This window comes from Myxine glutinosa, chromosome 2 (assembly GCF_964187855.1).
Source record: "Myxine glutinosa chromosome 2, kmMyxGlut1.1, whole genome shotgun sequence".
NCBI lineage: Eukaryota > Metazoa > Chordata > Myxini > Myxiniformes > Myxinidae > Myxine > Myxine glutinosa.
The window spans coordinates 211343722-211368264 of NC_136262.1; the positions used below are offsets into that span (position 1 = coordinate 211343722).

At 43.8% G+C, this 24543-nt stretch overlaps 6 non-coding genes across 6 annotated transcripts; all 6 read right to left on the reverse strand.

Moving 5' to 3' along the window:
• Positions 1-3731: 3731 nt before the first annotated feature.
• On the reverse strand, positions 3732-3803 carry TRNAM-CAU (transfer RNA methionine (anticodon CAU)). The gene has a single exon. It is a non-coding gene; the product is annotated as a tRNA-Met (tRNA).
• Positions 3804-5344: 1541 nt separating this feature from the next.
• Positions 5345-5416, reverse strand: TRNAM-CAU (transfer RNA methionine (anticodon CAU)). The gene has a single exon. It is a non-coding gene; the product is annotated as a tRNA-Met (tRNA).
• A 4525-nt stretch (positions 5417-9941) lies between these two features.
• On the reverse strand, positions 9942-10013 carry TRNAM-CAU (transfer RNA methionine (anticodon CAU)). Its single transcript has one exon. It is a non-coding gene; the product is annotated as a tRNA-Met (tRNA).
• A 1541-nt stretch (positions 10014-11554) lies between these two features.
• TRNAM-CAU (transfer RNA methionine (anticodon CAU)) lies at positions 11555-11626 on the reverse strand. The gene has a single exon. It is a non-coding gene; the product is annotated as a tRNA-Met (tRNA).
• Positions 11627-13045: 1419 nt separating this feature from the next.
• Positions 13046-13117, reverse strand: TRNAM-CAU (transfer RNA methionine (anticodon CAU)). Its single transcript has one exon. It is a non-coding gene; the product is annotated as a tRNA-Met (tRNA).
• A 9244-nt stretch (positions 13118-22361) lies between these two features.
• On the reverse strand, positions 22362-22433 carry TRNAM-CAU (transfer RNA methionine (anticodon CAU)). The gene has a single exon. It is a non-coding gene; the product is annotated as a tRNA-Met (tRNA).
• Between the last annotated feature and the right edge of the window lie 2110 nt (positions 22434-24543).

Genomic DNA, 24543 nt, shown 5'->3' on the forward strand with positions numbered 1-24543 from the left:
TCAAGGAGGGATTCAACCCATGTCCTGACAAAGGTCTTTGTCGGAGGTCATTATTTTTAACTGTTTGTTTTCATTCGTCAGGTTGCGATCGGTGCAGCCGTTTGTGCGGTACCTGGAAAAACAACGTTATGCGGGAGTCCAAACCTGTAAATGCTGGAGACCAAAGCTGAAATTGGAAAAATAATACGGCCTATTTTACTCCAGGGGGTCCCAGGATGACACTCTCAACATTTCGTTGTGATTGGTTCAGCCGTTTTTGCGGTACCTTCGAACGGACGGACGGACATTTGGTGAATTACAGTAAGATGACAGAATTGTTGGCAATACTTTTTTTGAGCAATTTAAATAACGTAATGCTTGATTCTGTAATTTCGTCTTGGTGCGAAGCGAATCGAAAAGCGACAGATGTGGATGAGGCCTTGCAGCTGTCGACCAATGCATGCACCATTGGAAATTCAAGAATGGACCCCAACATGAACAGGAAGCTCTTGTCGAACTGCGACATTCCACAGGTAAAGACAACGTGGGAAAGCGAAATCGAACTCTGCTCGGGAATCACATTGCCGAAAGGATAAGGAGCGAAATAACTTTCTGTCCGAAATTCCATCTTTATAAAATAATTAATTAGCAGAGGACGGTTTCGATTCATCGACCTCTGGGTTATGGGCCCAGCACGCTTCCGCTGCGCCACTCTGCTTACTTACCTCATTCGCTCTCATTTCAATAATAAATCCTCTTCTTTGTTTTCAGCATCAAGTAGTTTTTCAATAATATTCGTCACTTTTATAATTTAACAGTCTGAGTGAACCTCAACATGGAAGGAGGTTACCTTTCCCTTACTTGGTCTCCCTTACGTGTGCTCAGGCTTATATTTTGTCATGTAAACATGTTATATTGCTTGCTTTAGCAGGTACTCCCGCCTGGGTAACCTTCTTGGTCCACCTTCGGTGGGTAATGTGCTGTGGCACGGTCTTGGAAATGTACTTTATAATTTTTAATATTTGTCCCGCACCCCTCCTACAAATTTGAAACAGAGGACACTAAAATGATCTCTGACCGACCGACCACCTGACCAAATGACAGACCGACAGTCTGACCAACTGACCGACTGACCGGCCTGACCACCTGACCGACTGACCGGCCTGACTGACCGACCTACCATCCCACCGAATTTTCTGCCATCTTCGGCTTCCAGGATCTTTTCACTTCATTTTTGAAGTCCTGGGATTTGTTCATTTTCTTGATTTCTGTGTTGTTTGGACCAAACTCGCTGAGTACAGACATCTTACTCAGCAATGCCTTCTGTTCTTTTTTGTACCCAAGTACGATATCTGGGCACAATTCTGAGTGGTGGATCTGGAGAAAAAGATTTTTAAAGGAATCTTTGCAATTTACCCAAAAAGTTGCCGAAGTCGGCCATTTTGAAATTCCCTCAGACACGTGATCGTCATGACCCACAATTTAACATCCCAACCACAGCCTGATTTTGGAACACAAATTTGGAAGCATTCTGACTGGTGGATCTGGAGAAAAAGATTTTGAAGGAATTCACGAAGTCCGCCATTTTTTCACACTTCCGGTCAAGTGACGGGAACGTGCTTTGCAACCCCCATTATCTGTGAGGAGCGGAACCATGCTGCCCAGTTAAAGCCGGATCGGCCCAGCGGTTTGGCCGGAAAAGTCTAAATAGGAGACCGACGGATGGTGCATAATCACAATACCTTATCGGGATTTCAAATTCTAGAGAAGCTAAGAATTCACTCGACATCGCTTACCCATTCATGTCATCCTCCCCTCGGTTGTATAAGAACGAGCTTATTCATCACACGGTCATGGAATGCAAAACTCCAAAATGGAGCCGTTCAAAAATTGCGTAACGCTATTTTAACTAACGCATTATGGCCATGACAGTATCGTTGGCAATACTTTTTTTGAGTCATTTAAATAACGTAATGCTTGATTCTGTCATTTCGTCTTGGTGCCATCGCGAATCGACAAGCGACAGATGTTGATGAGGCCTTGCAGCTGTCGACAAATGCGTGCACAATTGGAAATTCAAAAATGGACCCCAACATGAACCCAACAGCAACACGCAGCTCCTGTCGACCTGCGACATTTCATGGGTAAAAACAACGTGGGAAAGCGAAATCGAACTCTGCTGGCAAATCACATTGCAGAAGAGATGTGGAGCAAAAGAACAACATTCTGTCCGAAATTCCATCTTTATAAAATAATTAATTAGCAGAGGATGGTTTTGATCCATCGACCTCTGGGTTATGGGCCCAGCACGCTTCCGCTGCACCACTCTGCTACTTATTTCAATTGTTCTCATTTCAATAAAAATCCTCTGCTTTGTTTTCAGCATCAAGTCGTTTTTCAATAATATTCATCACTTTTACAATTTAACAGTCTGAGTGAACCTCAACATGGAATGACGTTACCTTTTACCTTACTCGGTCTACCTTACCAGTGCTCAGGCATATATTTTGTCATGTAAACATATTATATTGCTTGCACGAGCAGGTAACCCGCCTGGGTAACCTTCTTGGTCCACCTTGGGTGGGTAATGTGCTGTGGCACGGTCTTAGAAATGTACTTTATAATTTTTAATACATCGATCGTGGGTCCGTGGCGAATCTGAATATGGCGATCTGCGAAGTTCACTTTTGGAAAGTAGAAACCATCATGGCATGTCGTCATTTACTTGAACTCGATATCTCTTTTTTCATTCCAAACAACAGAACTCCAATCACAAATTAATCACAAAATAAACTTTTAACAACATTGTTAATGTTTCCTTCATTATAAAAACTTCCAAGTCAACAGTTAAAAGGATTTTGAGCCGATCTGTGTTACGGCATTGGCAAGATCGATGGACAGTGATCTGTTAGCTTATACACCGCCCAAATAGCTATGTGCAATTCTCTCATGCAGAGATTAAACTCACGTTGTTTGAACTTTGGCCGAGGACATTATTTACTTTTAATGATGTTTATATACGAATCAAAAAGAAGGTAATTGGTTTTGGGCCGTCCTTTCCGCATATCTCGTGGGATTGTGAGTTGGAGAGATGGCCGTGATGGCGGGGAAGGGGGTTGGCATTCTTTCAAGGAGGGATTCAACCCATGTCCTGACAAAGGTCTTTGTCGGAGGTCATTATTTTTAACTGTTTGTTTTCATTCGTCAGGTTGCGATCGGTGCAGCCGTTTGTGCGGTACCTGGAAAAACAACGTTATGCGGGAGTCCAAACCTGTAAATGCTGGAGACCAAAGCTGAAATTGGAAAAATAATACGGCCTATTTTACTCCAGGGGGTCCCAGGATGACACTCTCAACATTTCGTTGTGATTGGTTCAGCCGTTTTTGCGGTACCTTCGAACGGACGGACGGACATTTGGTGAATTACAGTAAGATGACAGAATTGTTGGCAATACTTTTTTTGAGCAATTTAAATAACGTAATGCTTGATTCTGTAATTTCGTCTTGGTGCGAAGCGAATCGAAAAGCGACAGATGTGGATGAGGCCTTGCAGCTGTCGACCAATGCATGCACCATTGGAAATTCAAGAATGGACCCCAACATGAACAGGAAGCTCTTGTCGAACTGCGACATTCCACAGGTAAAGACAACGTGGGAAAGCGAAATCGAACTCTGCTCGGGAATCACATTGCCGAAAGGATAAGGAGCGAAATAACTTTCTGTCCGAAATTCCATCTTTATAAAATAATTATATAGCAGAGGATGGTTTCGATCCATCGACCTCTGGGTTATGGGCCCAGCACGCTTCCGCTGCGCCACTCTGCTTACATACCTCATTCGCTCTCATTTCAATAATAAATCCTCTTCTTTGTTTTCAGCATCAAGTAGTTTTTCAATAATATTCGTCACTTTTATAATTTAACAGTCTGAGTGAACCTCAACATGGAAGGAGGTTACCTTTCCCTTACTTGGTCTCCCTTACCTGTGCTCAGGCTTATATTTTGTCATGTAAACATGTTATATTGCTTGCTTTAGCAGGTACTCCCGCCTGGGTAACCTTCTTGGTCCACCTTCGGTGGGTAATGTGCTGTGGCACGGTCTTGGAAATGTACTTTATAATTTTTAACATTTGTCCCGCACCCCTCCTACAAATTTGAAACAGAGGACACTAAAATGATCTCTGACCGACCGACCACCTGACCAAATGACAGACCGACAGTCTGACCAACTGACCGACTGACCGGCCTGACCACCTGACCGACTGACCGGCTTGACTGACCGACCTACCATCCCACCGAATTTTCTGCCATCTTCGGCTTCCAGGATCTTTTCACTTCATTTTTGAAGTCCTGGGATTTGTTCATTTTCTTGATTTCTGTGTTGTTTGGACCAAACTCGCTGAGTACAGACATCTTACTCAGCAATGCCTTCTGTTCTTTTTTGTACCCAAGTACGATATCTGGGCACAATTCTGAGTGGTGGATCTGGAGAAAAAGATTTTTAAAGGAATCTTTGCAATTTACCAAAAAATTGCCGAAGTCGGCCATTTTGAAATTCCCTCAGACACGTGATCGTCATGACCCACAATTTAACATCCCAACCACAGCCTGATTTTGGAACACAAATTTGGAAGCATTCTGACTGGTGGATCTGGAGAAAAAGATTTTTAAGGAATTCACGAAGTCCGCCATTTTTTCACACTTCCGGTCAAGTGACGGGAACGTGCTTTGCAACCCCAATTATCTGTGAGGAGCGGAACAATGCTGCCCAGTTAAAGCCGGATCGGCCCAGCGGTTTGGCCGGAAAAGTCTAAATAGGAGACCGACGGATGGTGCATAATCACCATACCTTATCGGGATTTCAAATTCTAGAGAAGCTAAGAATTCACTCGACATCGCTTACCCATTCATGTCATCCTCCCCTCGGTTGTATAAGAACGAGCTTATTCATCACACGGTCATGGAATGCAAAACTCCAAAATGGAGCCGTTCAAAAATTGCGTAACGCTATTTTAACTAACGCATTATGGCCATGACAGTATCGTTGGCAATACTTTTTTTGAGTCATTTAAATAACGTAATGCTTGATTCTGTCATTTCGTCTTGGTGCCATCGCGAATCGACAAGCGACAGATGTTGATGAGGCCTTGCAGCTGTCGACAAATGCGTGCACAATTGGAAATTCAAAAATGGACCCCAACATGAACCCAACAGCAACACGCAGCTCCTGTCGACCTGCGACATTTCATGGGTAAAAACAACGTGGGAAAGCGAAATCGAACTCTGCTGGCAAATCACATTGCAGAAGAGATGTGGAGCAAAAGAACAACATTCTGTCCTAAATTCCATCTTTATAAAATAATTAATTAGCAGAGGATGGTTTCGATCCATCGACCTCTGGGTTATGAGCCCAGCACGCTTCCGCTGCGCCACTCTGCTACTTATTTCAATTGTTCTCATTTCAATAAAAATCCTCTGCTTTGTTTTCAGCATCAAGTCGTTTTTCAATAATATTCATCACTTTTACAATTTAACAGTCTGAGTGAACCTCAACATGGAAGGACGTTACCTTTTACCTTACTCGGTCTACCTTACCGGTGCTCAGGCATATATTTTGTCATGTAAACATATTATATTGCTTGCACGAGCAGGTAACCCGCCTGGGTAACCTTCTTGGTCCACCTTGGGTGGGTAATGTGCTGTGGCACGGTCTGGGAAATGTACTTTATAATTTTTAATACATCGATCGTGGGTCCGTGGCGAATCTGAATATGGCGATCTGCGAAGTTCACTTTTGGAAAGTAGAAACCAGCATGGCATGTCGTCATTTACTTGAACTCGATATCTCTTTTTTCATTCCAAACAACAGAACTCCAATCACAAATTAATCACAAAATAAACTTTTAACAACATTGTTAATGTTTCCTTCATTATAAAAACTTCCAAGTCAACAGTTAAAAGGATTTTGAGCCGATCGGTGTTACGGCATTGGCAAGATCGATGGACAGTGATCTGTTAGCTTATACACCGCCCAAATAGCTATGTGCAATTCTCTCATGTAGAGATTAAACTCACGTTGTTTGAACTTTGGCCGAGGACATTATTTACTTTTAATGATGTTTATATACGAATCAAAAAGAAGGTAATTGGTTTTGGGCCGTCCTTTCCGCATATCTCGTGGGATTGTGAGTTGGAGAAATGGCCGTGATGGCGGGGAGGGGGTTGGCATTCTTTCAAGGAGGGATTCAACCCATGTCCTGACAAAGGTCTTTGTCGGAGGTCATTATTTTTAACTGTTTGTTTTCATTCGTCAGGTTGCGATCGGTGCAGCCGTTTGTGCGGTACCTGGAAAAACAACGTTATGCGGGAGTCCAAACCTGTAAATGCTGGAGACCAAAGCTGAAATTGGAAAAATAATACGGCCTATTTTACTCCAGGGGGTCCCAGGATGACACTCTCAACATTTCGTTGTGATTGGTTCAGCCGTTTTTGCGGTACCTTCGAACGGACGGACGGACATTTGGTGAATTACAGTAAGATGACAGAATTGTTGGCAATACTTTTTTTGAGCAATTTAAATAACGTAATGCTTGATTCTGTAATTTCGTCTTGGTGCGAAGCGAATCGAAAAGCGACAGATGTGGATGAGGCCTTGCAGCTGTCGACCAATGCATGCACCATTGGAAATTCAAGAATGGACCCCAACATGAACAGGAAGCTCTTGTCGAACTGCGACATTCCACAGGTAAAGACAACGTGGGAAAGCGAAATCGAACTCTGCTCGGGAATCACATTGCCGAAAGGATAAGGAGCGAAATAACTTTCTGTCCGAAATTCCATCTTTATAAAATAATTAATTAGCAGAGGACGGTTTCGATTCATCGACCTCTGGGTTATGGGCCCAGCACGCTTCCGCTGCGCCACTCTGCTTACTTACCTCATTCGCTCTCATTTCAATAATAAATCCTCTTCTTTGTTTTCAGCATCAAGTAGTTTTTCAATAATATTCGTCACTTTTATAATTTAACAGTCTGAGTGAACCTCAACATGGAAGGAGGTTACCTTTCCCTTACTTGGTCTCCCTTACGTGTGCTCAGGCTTATATTTTGTCATGTAAACATGTTATATTGCTTGCTTTAGCAGGTACTCCCGCCTGGGTAACCTTCTTGGTCCACCTTCGGTGGGTAATGTGCTGTGGCACGGTCTTGGAAATGTACTTTATAATTTTTAATATTTGTCCCGCACCCCTCCTACAAATTTGAAACAGAGGACACTAAAATGATCTCTGACCGACCGACCACCTGACCAAATGACAGACCGACAGTCTGACCAACTGACCGACTGACCGGCCTGACCACCTGACCGACTGACCGGCCTGACTGACCGACCTACCATCCCACCGAATTTTCTGCCATCTTCGGCTTCCAGGATCTTTTCACTTCATTTTTGAAGTCCTGGGATTTGTTCATTTTCTTGATTTCTGTGTTGTTTGGACCAAACTCGCTGAGTACAGACATCTTACTCAGCAATGCCTTCTGTTCTTTTTTGTACCCAAGTACGATATCTGGGCACAATTCTGAGTGGTGGATCTGGAGAAAAAGATTTTTAAAGGAATCTTTGCAATTTACCCAAAAAGTTGCCGAAGTCGGCCATTTTGAAATTCCCTCAGACACGTGATCGTCATGACCCACAATTTAACATCCCAACCACAGCCTGATTTTGGAACACAAATTTGGAAGCATTCTGACTGGTGGATCTGGAGAAAAAGATTTTGAAGGAATTCACGAAGTCCGCCATTTTTTCACACTTCCGGTCAAGTGACGGGAACGTGCTTTGCAACCCCCATTATCTGTGAGGAGCGGAACCATGCTGCCCAGTTAAAGCCGGATCGGCCCAGCGGTTTGGCCGGAAAAGTCTAAATAGGAGACCGACGGATGGTGCATAATCACAATACCTTATCGGGATTTCAAATTCTAGAGAAGCTAAGAATTCACTCGACATCGCTTACCCATTCATGTCATCCTCCCCTCGGTTGTATAAGAACGAGCTTATTCATCACACGGTCATGGAATGCAAAACTCCAAAATGGAGCCGTTCAAAAATTGCGTAACGCTATTTTAACTAACGCATTATGGCCATGACAGTATCGTTGGCAATACTTTTTTTGAGTCATTTAAATAACGTAATGCTTGATTCTGTCATTTCGTCTTGGTGCCATCGCGAATCGACAAGCGACAGATGTTGATGAGGCCTTGCAGCTGTCGACAAATGCGTGCACAATTGGAAATTCAAAAATGGACCCCAACATGAACCCAACAGCAACACGCAGCTCCTGTCGACCTGCGACATTTCATGGGTAAAAACAACGTGGGAAAGCGAAATCGAACTCTGCTGGCAAATCACATTGCAGAAGAGATGTGGAGCAAAAGAACAACATTCTGTCCGAAATTCCATCTTTATAAAATAATTAATTAGCAGAGGATGGTTTTGATCCATCGACCTCTGGGTTATGGGCCCAGCACGCTTCCGCTGCACCACTCTGCTACTTATTTCAATTGTTCTCATTTCAATAAAAATCCTCTGCTTTGTTTTCAGCATCAAGTCGTTTTTCAATAATATTCATCACTTTTACAATTTAACAGTCTGAGTGAACCTCAACATGGAATGACGTTACCTTTTACCTTACTCGGTCTACCTTACCAGTGCTCAGGCATATATTTTGTCATGTAAACATATTATATTGCTTGCACGAGCAGGTAACCCGCCTGGGTAACCTTCTTGGTCCACCTTGGGTGGGTAATGTGCTGTGGCACGGTCTTAGAAATGTACTTTATAATTTTTAATACATCGATCGTGGGTCCGTGGCGAATCTGAATATGGCGATCTGCGAAGTTCACTTTTGGAAAGTAGAAACCATCATGGCATGTCGTCATTTACTTGAACTCGATATCTCTTTTTTCATTCCAAACAACAGAACTCCAATCACAAATTAATCACAAAATAAACTTTTAACAACATTGTTAATGTTTCCTTCATTATAAAAACTTCCAAGTCAACAGTTAAAAGGATTTTGAGCCGATCTGTGTTACGGCATTGGCAAGATCGATGGACAGTGATCTGTTAGCTTATACACCGCCCAAATAGCTATGTGCAATTCTCTCATGCAGAGATTAAACTCACGTTGTTTGAACTTTGGCCGAGGACATTATTTACTTTTAATGATGTTTATATACGAATCAAAAAGAAGGTAATTGGTTTTGGGCCGTCCTTTCCGCATATCTCGTGGGATTGTGAGTTGGAGAGATGGCCGTGATGGCGGGGAAGGGGGTTGGCATTCTTTCAAGGAGGGATTCAACCCATGTCCTGACAAAGGTCTTTGTCGGAGGTCATTATTTTTAACTGTTTGTTTTCATTCGTCAGGTTGCGATCGGTGCAGCCGTTTGTGCGGTACCTGGAAAAACAACGTTATGCGGGAGTCCAAACCTGTAAATGCTGGAGACCAAAGCTGAAATTGGAAAAATAATACGGCCTATTTTACTCCAGGGGGTCCCAGGATGACACTCTCAACATTTCGTTGTGATTGGTTCAGCCGTTTTTGCGGTACCTTCGAACGGACGGACGGACATTTGGTGAATTACAGTAAGATGACAGAATTGTTGGCAATACTTTTTTTGAGCAATTTAAATAACGTAATGCTTGATTCTGTAATTTCGTCTTGGTGCGAAGCGAATCGAAAAGCGACAGATGTGGATGAGGCCTTGCAGCTGTCGACCAATGCATGCACCATTGGAAATTCAAGAATGGACCCCAACATGAACAGGAAGCTCTTGTCGAACTGCGACATTCCACAGGTAAAGACAACGTGGGAAAGCGAAATCGAACTCTGCTCGGGAATCACATTGCCGAAAGGATAAGGAGCGAAATAACTTTCTGTCCGAAATTCCATCTTTATAAAATAATTAATTAGCAGAGGATGGTTTCGATCCATCGACCTCTGGGTTATGGGCCCAGCACGCTTCCGCTGCGCCACTCTGCTTACATACCTCATTCGCTCTCATTTCAATAATAAATCCTCTTCTTTGTTTTCAGCATCAAGTAGTTTTTCAATAATATTCGTCACTTTTATAATTTAACAGTCTGAGTGAACCTCAACATGGAAGGAGGTTACCTTTCCCTTACTTGGTCTCCCTTACCTGTGCTCAGGCTTATATTTTGTCATGTAAACATGTTATATTGCTTGCTTTAGCAGGTACTCCCGCCTGGGTAACCTTCTTGGTCCACCTTCGGTGGGTAATGTGCTGTGGCACGGTCTTGGAAATGTACTTTATAATTTTTAACATTTGTCCCGCACCCCTCCTACAAATTTGAAACAGAGGACACTAAAATGATCTCTGACCGACCGACCACCTGACCAAATGACAGACCGACAGTCTGACCAACTGACCGACTGACCGGCCTGACCACCTGACCGACTGACCGGCCTGACTGACCGACCTACCATCCCACCGAATTTTCTGCCATCTTCGGCTTCCAGGATCTTTTCACTTCATTTTTGAAGTCCTGGGATTTGTTCATTTTCTTGATTTCTGTGTTGTTTGGACCAAACTCGCTGAGTACAGACATCTTACTCAGCAATGCCTTCTGTTCTTTTTTGTACCCAAGTACGATATCTGGGCACAATTCTGAGTGGTGGATCTGGAGAAAAAGATTTTTAAAGGAATCTTTGCAATTTACCAAAAAATTGCCGAAGTCGGCCATTTTGAAATTCCCTCAGACACGTGATCGTCATGACCCACAATTTAACATCCCAACCACAGCCTGATTTTGGAACACAAATTTGGAAGCATTCTGACTGGTGGATCTGGAGAAAAAGATTTTTAAGGAATTCACGAAGTCCGCCATTTTTTCACACTTCCGGTCAAGTGACGGGAACGTGCTTTGCAACCCCAATTATCTGTGAGGAGCGGAACAATGCTGCCCAGTTAAAGCCGGATCGGCCCAGCGGTTTGGCCGGAAAAGTCTAAATAGGAGACCGACGGATGGTGCATAATCACCATACCTTATCGGGATTTCAAATTCTAGAGAAGCTAAGAATTCACTCGACATCGCTTACCCATTCATGTCATCCTCCCCTCGGTTGTATAAGAACGAGCTTATTCATCACACGGTCATGGAATGCAAAACTCCAAAATGGAGCCGTTCAAAAATTGCGTAACGCTATTTTAACTAACGCATTATGGCCATGACAGTATCGTTGGCAATACTTTTTTTGAGTCATTTAAATAACGTAATGCTTGATTCTGTCATTTCGTCTTGGTGCCATCGCGAATCGACAAGCGACAGATGTTGATGAGGCCTTGCAGCTGTCGACAAATGCGTGCACAATTGGAAATTCAAAAATGGACCCCAACATGAACCCAACAGCAACACGCAGCTCCTGTCGACCTGCGACATTTCATGGGTAAAAACAACGTGGGAAAGCGAAATCGAACTCTGCTGGCAAATCACATTGCAGAAGAGATGTGGAGCAAAAGAACAACATTCTGTCCTAAATTCCATCTTTATAAAATAATTAATTAGCAGAGGATGGTTTCGATCCATCGACCTCTGGGTTATGAGCCCAGCACGCTTCCGCTGCGCCACTCTGCTACTTATTTCAATTGTTCTCATTTCAATAAAAATCCTCTGCTTTGTTTTCAGCATCAAGTCGTTTTTCAATAATATTCATCACTTTTACAATTTAACAGTCTGAGTGAACCTCAACATGGAAGGACGTTACCTTTTACCTTACTCGGTCTACCTTACCGGTGCTCAGGCATATATTTTGTCATGTAAACATATTATATTGCTTGCACGAGCAGGTAACCCGCCTGGGTAACCTTCTTGGTCCACCTTGGGTGGGTAATGTGCTGTGGCACGGTCTGGGAAATGTACTTTATAATTTTTAATACATCGATCGTGGGTCCGTGGCGAATCTGAATATGGCGATCTGCGAAGTTCACTTTTGGAAAGTAGAAACCAGCATGGCATGTCGTCATTTACTTGAACTCGATATCTCTTTTTTCATTCCAAACAACAGAACTCCAATCACAAATTAATCACAAAATAAACTTTTAACAACATTGTTAATGTTTCCTTCATTATAAAAACTTCCAAGTCAACAGTTAAAAGGATTTTGAGCCGATCGGTGTTACGGCATTGGCAAGATCGATGGACAGTGATCTGTTAGCTTATACACCGCCCAAATAGCTATGTGCAATTCTCTCATGTAGAGATTAAACTCACGTTGTTTGAACTTTGGCCGAGGACATTATTTACTTTTAATGATGTTTATATACGAATCAAAAAGAAGGTAATTGGTTTTGGGCCGTCCTTTCCGCATATCTCGTGGGATTGTGAGTTGGAGAAATGGCCGTGATGGCGGGGAGGGGGTTGTCATTCTTTCAAGGAGGGATTCAACCCATGTCCTGACAAAGGTCTTTGTCGGAGGTCATTATTTTTAACTGTTTGTTTTCATTCGTCAGGTTGCGATCGGTGCAGCCGTTTGTGCGGTACCTGGAAAAACAACGTTATGCGGGAGTCCAAACCTGTAAATGCTGGAGACCAAAGCTGAAATTGGAAAAATAATACGGCCTATTTTACTCCAGGGGGTCCCAGGATGACACTCTCAACATTTCGTTGTGATTGGTTCAGCCGTTTTTGCGGTACCTTCGAACGGACGGACGGACATTTGGTGAATTACAGTAAGATGACAGAATTGTTGGCAATACTTTTTTTGAGCAATTTAAATAACGTAATGCTTGATTCTGTAATTTCGTCTTGGTGCGAAGCGAATCGAAAAGCGACAGATGTGGATGAGGCCTTGCAGCTGTCGACCAATGCATGCACCATTGGAAATTCAAGAATGGACCCCAACATGAACAGGAAGCTCTTGTCGAACTGCGACATTCCACAGGTAAAGACAACGTGGGAAAGCGAAATCGAACTCTGCTCGGGAATCACATTGCCGAAAGGATAAGGAGCGAAATAACTTTCTGTCCGAAATTCCATCTTTATAAAATAATTAATTAGCAGAGGATGGTTTCGATCCATCGACCTCTGGGTTATGGGCCCAGCACGCTTCCGCTGCGCCACTCTGCTTACTTACCTCATTCGCTCTCATTTCAATAATAAATCCTCTTCTTTGTTTTCAGCATCAAGTAGTTTTTCAATAATATTCGTCACTTTTATAATTTAACAGTCTGAGTGAACCTCAACATGGAAGGAGGTTACCTTTCCCTTACTTGGTCTCCCTTACGTGTGCTCAGGCTTATATTTTGTCATGTAAACATGTTATATTGCTTGCTTTAGCAGGTACTCCCGCCTGGGTAACCTTCTTGGTCCACCTTCGGTGGGTAATGTGCTGTGGCACGGTCTTGGAAATGTACTTTATAATTTTTAATATTTGTCCCGCACCCCTCCTACAAATTTGAAACAGAGGACACTAAAATGATCTCTGACCGACCGACCACCTGACCAAATGACAGACCGACAGTCTGACCAACTGACCGACTGACCGGCCTGACCACCTGACCGACTGACCGGCCTGACTGACCGACCTACCATCCCACCGAATTTTCTGCCATCTTCGGCTTCCAGGATCTTTTCACTTCATTTTTGAAGTCCTGGGATTTGTTCATTTTCTTGATTTCTGTGTTGTTTGGACCAAACTCGCTGAGTACAGACATCTTACTCAGCAATGCCTTCTGTTCTTTTTTGTACCCAAGTACGATATCTGGGCACAATTCTGAGTGGTGGATCTGGAGAAAAAGATTTTTAAAGGAATCTTTGCAATTTACCCAAAAAGTTGCCGAAGTCGGCCATTTTGAAATTCCCTCAGACACGTGATCGTCATGACCCACAATTTAACATCCCAACCACAGCCTGATTTTGGAACACAAATTTGGAAGCATTCTGACTGGTGGATCTGGAGAAAAAGATTTTGAAGGAATTCACGAAGTCCGCCATTTTTTCACACTTCCGGTCAAGTGACGGGAACGTGCTTTGCAACCCCCATTATCTGTGAGGAGCGGAACCATGCTGCCCAGTTAAAGCCGGATCGGCCCAGCGGTTTGGCCGGAAAAGTCTAAATAGGAGACCGGCGGAAGGTGCATAATCACAATACCTTATCGGGATTTCAAATTCTAGAGAAGCTAAGAATTCACTCGACATCGCTTACCCATTCATGTCATCCTCCCCTCGGTTGTATAAGAACGAGCTTATTCATCACACGGTCATGGAATGCAAAACTCCAAAATGGAGCCGTTCAAAAATTGCGTAACGCTATTTTAACTAACGCATTATGGCCATGACAGTATCGTTGGCAATACTTTTTTTGAGTCATTTAAATAACGTAATGCTTGATTCTGTCATTTCGTCTTGGTGCCATCGCGAATCGACAAGCGACAGATGTTGATGAGGCCTTGCAGCTGTCGACAAATGCGTGCACAATTGGAAATTCAAAAATGGACCCCAACATGAACCCAACAGCAACACGCAGCTCCTGTCGACCTGCGACATTTCATGGGTAAAAACAACGTGGGAAAGCGAAATCGAACTCTGCTGGCAAATCACATTGCAGAAGAGATGTGGAGCAAAAGAACAACATTCTGTCCGAAATTCCATCTTTATAAAATAATTAATTAGCAGAGGATGGTTTTGATCCATCGACCTCTGCGTTATGGGCCCAGCACGCTTCCGCTGCACCACTCTGCTACTTATTTCAATTGTTCTCATTTCAATAAAAATCCTCTTCTTTGTTTTCAGCATCAAGTCGTTTTTCAATAATATTCATCACTTTTACAATTTAACAGTCTGAGTGAACCTCAACATGGAAGGACGTTACCTTTTACCTTACTCGGTCTACCTTACCGGTGCTCAGGCATATATTTTGTCATGTAAACATATTATATTGCTTGCACGAGCAGGTAACCCGCCTGGGTAACCTTCTTGGTCCACCTTGGGTGGGTAATGTGCTGTGGCACGGTCTTGGAAATGTACTTTATAATTTTTAATACATCGATCGTGGGTCCGTGGCGAATCTGAATATGGCGATCTGCGAAGTTCACTTTTGGAAAGTAGAAACCAGCATGGCATGTCGTCATTTACTTGAACTCGATATCTCTTTTTTCATTCCAAACAACAGAACTCCAATCACAAATTAATCACAAAATAAACTTTTAACAACATTGTTAATGTTTCCTTCATTATAAAAACTTCCAAGTCAACAGTTAAAAGGATTTTGAGCCGATCGGTGTTACGGCATTGGCAAGATCGATGGACAGTGATCTGTTAGCTTATACACCGCCCAAATAGCTATGTGCAATTCTCTCATGTAGAGATTAAACTCACGTTGTTTGAACTTTGGCCGAGGACATTATTTACTTTTAATGATGTTTATATACGAATCAAAAAGAAGGTAATTGGTTTTGGGCCGTGCTTTCCGCATATCTCGTGGGATTGTGAGTTGGAGAAATGGCCGTGATGGTGGGGAGGGGGTTGGCATTCTTTCAAGGATGGATTCAACCCATGTCCTGACAAAGGTCTTTGTCGGAGGTCATTATTTTTAACTGTTTGTTTTCATTCGTCAGGTTGCGATCGGTGCAGCCGTTTGTGCGGTACCTGGAAAAACAACGTTATGCGGGAGTCCAAACCTGTAAATGCTGGAGATCAAAGCTGAAATTGGAAAAATAATACGGCCTATTTTACTCCATGGGGTCCCAGGATGACACTCTCAACATTTCGTTGTGATTGGTTCAGCCGTTTTTGCGGTACCTTCGAACGGACGGACGGACATTTGGTGAATTACAGTAAGATGACAGAATTGTTGGCAATACTTTTTTTGAGCAATTTAAATAACGTAATGCTTGATTCTGTAATTTCGTCTTGGTGCGAAGCGAATCGAAAAGCGACAGATGTGGATGAGGCCTTGCAGCTGTCGACCAATGCATGCACCATTGGAAATTCAAGAATGGACCCCAACATGAACAGGAAGCTCTTGTCGAACTGCGACATTCCACAGGTAAAGACAACGTGGGAAAGCGAAATCGAACTCTGCTCGGGAATCACATTGCCGAAAGGATAAGGAGCGAAATAACTTTCTGTCCGAAATTCCATCTTTATAAAATAATTAATTAGCAGAGGATGGTTTCGATCCATCGACCTCTGGGTTATGGGCCCAGCACGCTTTTGCTGCGCCACTCTGCTTACTTGCCTCATTCGCTCTCATTTCAATAATAAATCCTCTTCTTTGTTTTCAGCATCAAGTAGTTTTTCAATAATATTCGTCACTTTTATAATTTAACAGTCTGAGTGAACCTCAACATGGAAGGAGGTTACCTTTCCCTTACTTGGTCTCCCTTACCTGTGCTCAGGCTTATATTTTGTCATGTAAACATGTTATATTGCTTGCTTTAGCAGGTACTCCCGCCTGGGTAACCTTCTTGGTCCACCTTCGGTGGGTAATGTGCTGTGGCACGGTCTTGGAAATGTACTTTATAATTTTTAATATTTGTCCCGCACCCCTCCTACAAATTTGAAACAGAGGACACTAAAATGATCTCTGACCGACCGACCACCTGACCAAATGACAGACCGACAGTCTGACCAACTGACCGACTGACCGGCCTGACCACCTGACCGACTGACCGGCCTGACTGACCGACCTACCATCCCACCGAATTTTCTGCCATCTTCGGCTTCCAGGATCTTTTCACTTCATTTTTGAAGTCCTGGGATTTGTTAATTTTCTTGATTTCTGTGTTGTTTGGACCAAACTCGCTGAGTACAGACATCTTACTCAGCAATGCCTTCTGTTCTTTTTTGTACCCAAGTACGATATCTGGGCACAATTCTGAGTGGTGGATCTGGAGAAAAAGATTTTTAAAGGAATCTTTGCAATTTACCCAAAAAGTTGACGAAGTCGGCCATTTTGAAATTCCCTCAGACACGTGATCGTCATGACCCACAATTTAACATCCCAACCACAGCCTGATTTTGGAACACAAATTTGGAAGCATTCTGACTGGTGGATCTGGAGAAAAAGATTTTGAAGGAATTCACGAAGTCCGCCATTTTTTCACACTTCCGGTCAAGTGACGGGAACGTGCTTTGCAACCCCCATTATCTGTTAGGAGCGGAACCATGCTGCCCAGTTAAAGCCGGATCGGCCCAGCGGTTTGGCCGGAAAAGTCTAAATAGGAGACCGACGGATGGTGCATAATCACAATACCTTATCGGGATTTCAAATTCTAGAGAAGCTAAGAATTCACTCGACATCGCTTACCCATTCATGTCATCCTCCCCTCGGTTGTATAAGAACGAGCTTATTCATCACACGGTCATGGAATGCAAAACTCCAAAATGGAGCCGTTCAAAAATTGCGTAACGCTATTTTAACTAACGCATTATGGCCATGACAGTATCGTTGGCAATACTTTTTTTGAGTCATTTAAATAACGTAATGCTTGATTCTGTCATTTCGTCTTGGTGCCATCGCGAATCGACAAGCGACAGATGTTGATGAGGCCTTGCAGCTGTCGACAAATGCGTGCACAATTGGAAATTCAAAAATGGACCCCAACATGAACCCAACAGCAACACGCAGCTCCTGTCGACCTGCGACATTTCATGGGTAAAAACAACGTGGGAAAGCGAAATCGAACTCTGCTGGCAAATCACATTGCAGAAGAGATTTGGAGCAAAAGAACAACATTCTGTCCGAAATTCCATCTTTATAAAATAATTAATTAGCAGAGGATGGTTTCGATTCATCGACCTCTGGGTTATGGGCCCAGCACGCTTCCGCTGCGCCACTCTGCTACTTATTTCAATTGTTCTCATTTCAATAAAAATCCTCTGCTTTGTTTTCAGCATCAAGTCGTTTTTCAATAATATTCATCACTTTTACAATTAAACAGTCTGAGTGAACCTCAACATGGAAGGACGTTACCTTTTACCTTACTCGGTCTACCTTACCGGTGCTCAGGCATATATTTTGTCATGTAAACATATTATATTGCTTGCACGAGCAGGTAACCCGCCTGGGTAACCTTCTTGGTCCACCTTGGGTGGGTAATGTGCTGTGGCACGGTCTTGGAAATGTACTTTATAATTTTTAATACATCGATCGTGGGTCCGTGGCGAATCTGAATATGGCGATCTGCGAAGTTCACTTTTGGAAAGTAGAAACCAGCATGGCATGTCGTCATTTACTTGAACTCGATATCTCTTTTTTCATTCCAAACAACAGAACTCCAATCACAAATTAATCACAAAATAAACTTTTAACAACATTGTTAATGTTTCCTTCATTATAAAAACTTCCAAGTCAACAGTTAAAAGGATTTTGAGCCGATCGGTGTTACGGCATTGACAAGATCGATGGACAGTGATCTGTTAGCTTATACACCGCCCAAATAGCTATGTGCAATTCTCTCATGTAGAGATTAAACTCACGTTGTTTGAACTTTGGCCGAGGACATTATTTACTTTTAATGATGTTTATATACGAATCAAAAAGAAGGTAATTGGTTTTGGGCCGTCCTTTCCGCATATCTCGTGGGATTGTGAGTTGGAGAAATGGCCGTGATGGCGGGGAGGGGGTTGGCATTCTTTCAAGGAGGGATTCAACCCATGTCCTGACAAAGGTCTTTGTCGGAGGTCATTATTTTTAACTGTTTGTTTTCATTCGTCAGGTTGCGATCGGTGCAGCCGTTTGTGCGGTACCTGGAAAAACAACGTTATGCGGGAGTCCAAACCTGTAAATGCTGGAGACCAAAGCTGAAATTGGAAAAATAATACGGCCTATTTTACTCCAGGGGGTCCCAGGATGACACTCTCAACATTTCGTTGTGATTGGTTCAGCCGTTTTTGCGGTACGTTCGAACGGACGGACGGACATTTGGTGAATTACAGTAAGATGACAGAATTGTTGGCAATACTTTTTTTGAGCAATTTAAATAACGTAATGCTTGATTCTGTAATTTCGTCTTGGTGCGAAGCGAATCGAAAAGCGACAGATGTGGATGAGGCCTTGCAGCTGTCGACCAATGCATGCACCATTGGAAATTCAAGAATGGACCCCAACATGAACAGGAAGCTCTTGTCGAACTGCGACATTCCACAGGTAAAGACAACGTGGGAAAGCGAAATCGAACTCTGCTCGGGAATCACATTGCCGAAAGGATAAGGAGCGAAATAACTTTCTGTCCGAAATTCCATCTTTATAAAATAATTAATTAGCAGAGGATGGTTTCAATCCATCGACCTCTGGGTTATGGGCCCAGCACGCTTCCGCTGCGCCACTCTGCTTACTTACCTCATTCGCTCTCATTTCAATAATAAATCCTCTTCTTTGTTTTCAGCATCAAGTAGTTTTTCAATAATATTCGTCACTTTTATAATTTAACAGTCTGAGTGAACCTCAACATGGAAGGAGGTTACCTTTCCCTTACTTGGTCTCCCTTACCTGTGCTCAGGCTTATATTTTGTCATGTAAACATGTTATATTGCTTGCTTTAGCAGGTACTCCCGCCTGGGTAACCTTCTTGGTCCACCTTCGGTGGGTAATGTGCTGTGGCACGGTCTTGGAAATGTACTTTATAATTTTTAATATTTGTCCCGCACCCCTCCTACAAATTTGAAACAGAGGACACTAAAATGATCTCTGACCGACCGACCACCTGACCAAATGACAGACCGACAGTCTGACCAACTGACCGACTGACCGGCCTGACCACCTGACCGACTGACCGGCCTGACTGACCGACCTACCATCCCACCGAATTTTCTGCCATCTTCGGCTTCCAGGATCTTTTCACTTCATTTTTGAAGTCCTGGGATTTGTTCATTTTCTTGATTTCTGTGTTGTTTGGACCAAACTCGCTGAGTACAGACATCTTACTCAGCAATGCCTTCTGTTCTTTTTTGTACCCAAGTACGATATCTGGGCACAATTCTGAGTGGTGGATCTGGAGAAAAAGATTTTAAAAGGAATCTTTGCAATTTACCCAAAAAGTTGCCGAAGTCGGCCATTTTGAAATTCCCTCAGACACGTGATCGTCATGACCCACAATTTAACATCCCAACCACAGCCTGATTTTGGAACACAAATTTGGAAGCATTCTGAATGGTGGATCTGGAGAAAAAGATTTTGAAGGAATTCACGAAGTCCGCCATTTTTTCACACTTCCGGTCAAGTGACGGGAACGTGCTTTGCAACCCCCATTATCTGTTAGGAGCGGAACCATGCTGCCCAGTTAAAGCCGGATCGAACCAGCGGTTTGGCCGGAAAAGTCTAAATAGGAGACCGACTGATGGTGCATAATCACAATACCTTATCGGGATTTCAAATTCTAGAGAAGCTAAGAATTCACTCGACATCGCTTACCCATTCATGTCATCCTCCCCTCGGTTGTATAAGAACGAGCTTATTCATCACACGGTCATGGAATGCAAAACTCCAAAATGGAGCCGTTCAAAAATTGCGTAACGCTATTTTAACTAACGCATTATGGCCATGACAGTATCGTTGGCAATAATTTTTTTGAGTCATTTAAATAACGTTATGCTTGATTCTGTCATTTCGTCTTGGTGCCATCGCGAATCGACAAGCGACAGATGTTGATGAGGCCTTGCAGCTGTCGACAAATGCGTGCACAATTGGAAATTCAAAAATGGACCCCAACATGAACCCAACAGCAACACGCAGCTCCTGTCGACCTGCGACATTTCATGGGTAAAAACAACGTGGGAAAGCGAAATCGAACTCTGCTGTGCAAATCACATTGCAGAAGAGATGTGGAGCAAAAGAACAACATTCTGTCCGAAATTCCATCTTTATAAAATAATTAATTAGCAGAGGATGGTTTCGATCCATCGACCTCTGGGTTATGGGCCCAGCACGCTTCTGCTGCGCCACTCTGCTACTTATTTCAATTGTTCTCATTTCAATAAAAATCCTCTGCTTTGTTTTCAGCATCAAGTCGTTTTTCAATAATATTCATCACTTTTACAATTTAACAGTCTGAGTGAACCTCAACATGGAAGGACGTTACCTTTTACCTTACTCGGTCTACCTTACCGGTGCTCAGGCATATATTTTGTCATGTAAACATATTATATTGCTTGCACGAGCAGGTAACCCGCCTGGGTAACCTTCTTGGTCCACCTTGGGTGGGTAATGTGCTGTGGCACGGTCTTGGAAATGTACTTTATAATTTTTAATACATCGACCATGGGTCCGTGGCGAATCTGAATATGGCGATCTGCGAAGTTCACTTTTGGAAAGTAGAAACCAGCATGGCATGTCGTCATTTACTTGAACTCGATATCTCTTTTTTCATTCCAAACAACAGAACTCCAATCACAAATTAATCACAAAATAAACTTTTAACAACATTGTTAATGTTTCCTTCATTATAAAAACTTCCAAGTCAACAGTTAAAAGGATTTTGAGCCGATCGGTGTTACGGCATTGGCAAGATCGATGGACAGTGATCTGTTAGCTTATACACCGCCCAAATAGCTATGTGCAATTCTCTCATGTAGAGATTAAACTCACGTTGTTTGAACTTTGGCCGAGGACATTATTTACTTTTAATGATGTTTATATACGAATCAAAAAGAAGGTAATTGGTTTTGGGCCGTCCTTTCCGCATATCTCGTGGGATTGTGAGTTGGAGAAATGGCCGTGATGGCGGGGAGGGGGTTGGCATTCTTTCAAGGAGGGATTCAACCCATGTCCTGACAAAGGTCTTTGTCGGAGGTCATTATTTTTAACTGTTTGTTTTCATTCGTCAGGTTGCGATCGGTGCAGCCGTTTGTGCGGTACCTGGAAAAACAACATTATGCGGGAGTCCAAACCTGTAAATGCTGGAGACCAAAGCTGAAATTGGAAAAATAATACGGCCTATTTTACTCCAGGGGGTCCCAGGATGACACTCTCAACATTTCGTTGTGATTGGTTCAGCCGTTTTTGCGGTACCTTCGAACGGACGGACGGACATTTGGTGAATTACAGTAAGATGACAGAATTGTTGGCAATACTTTTTTTGAGCAATTTAAATAACGTAATGCTTGATTCTGTAATTTCGTCTTGGTGCGAAGCGAATCGAAAAGCGACAGATGTGGATGAGGCCTTGCAGCTGTCGACCAATGCATGCACCATTGGAAATTCAAGAATGGACCCCAACATGAACAGGAAGCTCTTGTCGAACTGCGACATTCCACAGGTAAAGACAACGTGGGAAAGCGAAATCGAACTCTGCTCGGGAATCACATTGCCGAAAGGATAAGGAGCGAAATAACTTTCTGTCCGAAATTCCATCTTTATAAAATAATTAATTAGCAGAGGATGGTTTCGATCCATCGACCTCTGGGTTATGGGCCCAGCACGCTTCCGCTGCGCCACTCTGCTTACTTACCTCATTCGCTCTCATTTCAATAATAAATCCTCTTCTTTGTTTTCAGCATCAAGTAGTTTTTCAATAATATTCGTCACTTTTATAATTTAACAGTCTGAGTGAACCTCAACATGGAAGGAGGTTACCTTTCCCTTACTTGGTCTCCCTTACCTGTGCTCAGGCTTATATTTTGTCATGTAAACATGTTATATTGCTTGCTTTAGCAGGTACTCCCGCCTGGGTAACCTTCTTGGTCCACCTTCGGTGGGTAATGTGCTGTGGCACGGTCTTGGAAATGTACTTTATAATTTTTAATATTTGTCCCGCACCCCTCCTACAAATTTGAAACAGAGGACACTAAAATGATCTCTGACCGACCGACCACCTGACCAAATGACAGACCGACAGTCTGACCAACTGACCGACTGACCGGCCTGACCACCTGACCGACTGACCGGCCTGACTGACCGACCTACCATCCCACCGAATTTTCTGCCATCTTCGGCTTCCAGGATCTTTTCACTTCATTTTTGAAGTCCTGGGATTTGTTCATTTTCTTGATTTCTGTGTTGTTTGGACCAAACTCGCTGAGTACAGACATCTTACTCAGCAATGCCTTCTGTTCTTTTTTGTACCCAAGTACGATATCTGGGCACAATTCTGAGTGGTGGATCTGGAGAAAAAGATTTTTAAAGGAATCTTTGCAATTTACCCAAAAAGTTGACGAAGTCGGCCATTTTGAAATTCCCTCAGACACGTGATCGTCATGACCCACAATTTAACATCCCAACCACAGCCTGATTTTGGAACACAAATTTGGAAGCATTCTGACTGGTGGATCTGGAGAAAAAGATTTTGAAGGAATTCACGAAGTCCGCCATTTTTTCACACTTCCGGTCAAGTGACGGGAACGTGCTTTGCAACCCCCATTATCTGTTAGGAGCGGAACCATGCTGCCCAGTTAAAGCCGGATCGGCCCAGCGGTTTGGCCGGAAAAGTCTAAATAGGAGACCGACGGATGGTGCATAATCAGTTAGACTACGGATTTTTATGTTAAGAAAATAGGCCTTTTATGTTTTGAAAAGCGGAAATTTTTTTTTTAATGTGAAAAAATCCCGAAATATTTTTTTCCCCCCGTTTTATTCATTTTTTATTATTACCAAGTTTTTCAGAAATCAGTCAAAAAAAGAACAAAAAATGGTAATGAAGGAGCTGGGGCTCCCACGTCGATCGGAAGAATGGACGCGACAAAAAGCTGGAATTCATCCGAGTTGCTTTAATCAAACCAAACACTCAGGCACTCTGAAAAGCCCGTTTATTGGGCAGCAATATATATACATATTATCCCGGAGCGTTTGCCCAGGAAAGGTGAGAGGGGGCGTGGCCCAGCGTCCTGGCTGCAGCCTGGCAAGTTGAGGGCGAGCCTGCCCGGGCGTCCTGGACGAGCCCGGCATGGTGATCGCTCCGCGTCCTTGATAGGTGCAAGGCGATTGTGAAAACCCAGCGGTAGCTGCTACACACGTCCCCCCAGAATCGACTTGCACCGGCAGGGTCAATTTGAGGGGGGTCCTGATGACCCGGCCGAAGCGACCCCTGGCGGGTCGTGGGAGGGGGTCCGGTGTGGTGGTGGGTGGTCGAGTGGGGGGCACCGTGGACGGGGGGCGGCCTCGCCGCGGCGGAAGGGCCACCCGTGGTGGGTGGTCGACGTCCACGTGCGCCGGCTTGAGGCGGTCCACCGCAATCTGGTCCGACCTGCCGCCGATGTCGATGACGAACGACTTGTCGTCCCGTCGCAGCACCCGGAAGGGCCCGTCGTACGGCGGCCGGAGTGGCCCCCGATGTGCGTCGTGACGCACAAAAACATACTCCGCTGTGCGAAGTGCTGGGGGGACGTAGGACTGGGGGTCACCGTGGTGGGATGTTGGCACGGGGGCAAACCGTCGGGCGGCCTCCTGGAGGTCCGAGCGCTGGTGAGCTGCGGACCAGTGACTGGTAGCGTCGGGCACGAATTCGCCCGGGACGCGTAGCGCCTGGCCATAGACCAGCTCGGCGGTGGATGCCTGGAGGTCCTCCTTGGGGGCCGTGCGGAGGCCCAAAAGGACCCACGGCAGCCGGTCGGCCCAA